Here is a 3,540-nt window from a genome sequence, read left to right on the forward strand (position 1 = left end):
ATACACCAGCAAGATTTTGCTGAAAGGACCCTGATATAGCTGTCTCTTGTGAGGCTATGCCAGTGCCTGGCAAACACAGAAGTGGATGCACACAGTTAGCTATCAGATGGAACACAGGGCCCCCAATAGAGGAGCTAGAGAAAATACCCAAGGAGCTGAAGGTGTCTGCAACCCTACAGGTGGAACAACAATATGAACTAACCAGCACCCCCAGAGCTCATGTCTCTAGCTGCATATGTAGCAGAAGTCCTAGTCAGCCATCATTGGGAAGAGAGGCCCTTGTTCTTGCAAACTTTATATACCCCAGTACAGAGAAACACCAGGGCCAAGAAGGGGGAGTGGGTGGGAAGGGGAGGCAGGGAGGGTATAGGGGACTTTGGGGACAGCATTTAAAATGTAAATGAAGTAAATACCTAATAAAAATTGAAAAAAAAAGAAAGTTAGAAAAGAGATTAGCAAATGGAATGAATTCTAAAACAAGACAGAGAACAACCTTACGTGATTTCATAAGTTATTGAATCAAAAGTGGTACAATGTCAATAAGTTAACATGAATCAAGTGAAGGGAGATATTGTCCATACTAATATGTGATAAAAAAATTGTCTTTACAAAAAGAAAAAAGAGTAGACTGAGTAGTGATATGTATAATTGTTGATAAACTGATCGGTTATTATAACAGGCCAAGTTGTCTTTTATTTCGATGAAACTAAGAGCACAGTGTTAAAATTTGTGAAGTTAAAACTGATCAAATTGAGAAGAGAAATAGAAAAAAAATACAGTTCTACTTGGGCACCTTAACATTTTCCTGTAAATAGTTGATGAATAGAAAAAAATCAACAAGCATAATATTTAATACTCGATAGTAGAATATCGAACAAAATACCCATGAAAGGATTTACAGAGACAAAGTTTGGAGCTGAGACGAAATGATGGACCATCCAGAGACTGCCACACCCGGGGATCCATCCCACAATCGGTCACCAAATGCAGACATTATTGCATATGCCAGCCAGATTTTGCTGAAAGGACCCTGATACAGTTTTCTCTTGTGAGGCTATGTAGTGCTGGCAAACACAGAAGTGGATGCTCACAGTCAGCTATTGGATGAAACACAGGGCCCCCAGTGGAGTTGCTAGAGAATGTACCCAAGGAGCTGAAGGGTTCTGCAACCCTATAGGTGGAACAACAATGTGAACTAACCNGTACNCCCAGAGCTCCTGTCTCTAGCTGCATATGTAGCAGAAAATGGCCTAGTTGGCCATCATTGGGAAGAGAGGCCCCTGGGTCTGGCAAACTTTATATGCCCCAGTAGAGGGGAACACCAGGGCCAAGAAGTGGGAGTGAGTGGGTAGGGGAGAAGGGTGGGGGTTGGTATAGGGGACTTTTGGGATAGCATTTCAAATGTAAATGAAGAAAATATCTCATAAAAATTTGAAAAAATACTCGATAGTATCTGGTCTATACACATGGACCTCTTTATTTAACAAGACTGAATATGAATTATCTTCCAGTTTCTACATCAGAAATACAAATACTGAACGTATGATAAAAGAACAAGCTTGGTAACAGAAAATTCTTTAAGAAATTAAAAATACTTACAATCAAATAGAATAGAATTAATAACATCAAATACAATAAACTTGGAAATCACTTACAGAAATGCAACGGAGAAATCTTCAAACATTTGGAAAAGAAACAACAGTCTTTGAATAGTTCATGGTTCAAAGAGGAAGTCTCAGGGCAATATAACACCATCAAACTGAGTGAAAATGAAATACAATAAATCAATATTTATGGGATACAGCTAAAACATTGCTGTTGGGAAAAATTTATCATAGTAAATATATGCAAACAAAAGAAGAGTTTTAAATGAATAATCAAAGCTCTGTCAAGAGAAATGTAGGGAAACCAACAAAATAACACAAATGTTGCAATATTGGGTCCAGAAAATAAGAGACAAAATATCTTCTCCATTCATCCCACTAAGTTAATATTACTCTTATTTTTTTTTTTTTGTATAAACACAAAATACAAAACTGATTAGTAAGAGGAAGAGAAACATTAACCTGAGAAAAATAGCAGAATGTTTATAAATGTAGGAGTTTCTCTTAGGTTTCTCAAAAAAAAATTCAGAGAGAGAGAGAGAGAGAGGGAGGAGAGGGAGAGGGAGAGGGAGAGGGAGAGGGAGAGGGAGAGGGAGAGGGAGAGGGAGAGGGAGAGGGAGAGGGAGAGGGAGAGAGAAAATTTTCAATAGATATTAATTCAAATGATTTCAAGCATCATTTTATGATTTGCCATCTTCAAGCTATCTGGATAGGAAAGTCAGTAGTATATAGTTCAACCTGAGTTTGCAGATCAGATACCAAAATATCCCTGAGAATAGAAGAAGAGCAATGTTCTATCACCAAAAGATAATGAATTTTTTCTATTGCTTTTATTTCTCCTGTTGAAACCTACAATAGATTAGATAATGTTCACAAACAGTGGAGATGACTATTTTTCTTAGTTTAGTAAGTCTATAGCTAAAGTAATCTGGAAATATTCTCACAGATGCACATAAAATGCTTGTCTCACTGAGCGTCCCTTAGCCCAAACAAATATACCATCACAGCTATAAATCAACTTATGAGTGTGTGTGTGTATATGTAAAAATATTTCCAAAAATTATTAACCTAATTTTAAATAGACTAAAAGAATTGCACAGAACATTTTGGCAGACCATGTACTAAAATTGGTACAATGTGGAGAAGATTAGCATGGTCTTAAACAAGGATAACACACAAATTCATGATGTTTTTCATACTTACTTACAGATAAATAAATGGAATTGCAAAAATCTTATTAAATGAGGTAACCCATACCCAGAAAGACAAAGTCCACATGTTCTCCCATCAGATGCTCCTAGTATCCAGTCTTCAAACGGAAGCACATATCTAGGAGTAAATGTAGAAAATAGGACAGTAAAGCCGGACAGTTGCCAAGGTAGAGAGGCAAGAGAGCAACCAAAAAGAGAATAACAGGGAACAAGTGATCTGATTGTTTCACATTAAAATGGGAAAAAGAAGCTCTAATTAGGGAGGGGAGATGTATTAAATAGAAAAGTGAATATGGCAAAAATAATACAAAGGATGTCTGAAAAACATTATATTACTGTAATTATGTAGTAATTATATTATTATTATCTACCTAAAAGTAAAAACATAACATACACACATCCCACATACAGAGTGATAGAGACAGACAGACAGACAGACAGACAGACACACACCACATCATTATCATCATCATCATCATCATCATCATCATCATCATCATCATTATCTTGACTATGTGCCTTCTAAATGCCAAAGACTACCTAACAGAAGTACCAGACATGAGAAACCCTCTGTTGAGTTGTTGGGTATGGTGGTCCAATAGACCACCAAAACATTACAGTCTGTTCCTGTTACCCTTGGTTTCCCTGATCCCACCCCAGGGGTAGAAGGTAATTCCCTATTGCTGAAGACACCCTGCAGTTCAAGTCTAGAAGCTAGATGCCCC

The 3,540-nt window shown here is 37.2% G+C and overlaps 1 non-coding gene across 1 annotated transcript; it reads left to right on the forward strand.

Moving 5' to 3' along the window:
- Nucleotides 1-2,703: 2,703 nt before the first annotated feature.
- Nucleotides 2,704-2,807, forward strand: LOC115062724. The gene has a single exon (XR_003842655.1). It is a non-coding gene; the product is annotated as a U6 spliceosomal RNA (small nuclear RNA).
- The last annotated feature ends 733 nt before the right edge of the window (nucleotides 2,808-3,540 follow it).

This window comes from Mus pahari, chromosome 20 (genome assembly GCF_900095145.1).
Source record: "Mus pahari chromosome 20, PAHARI_EIJ_v1.1, whole genome shotgun sequence".
NCBI lineage: Eukaryota > Metazoa > Chordata > Mammalia > Rodentia > Muridae > Mus > Mus pahari.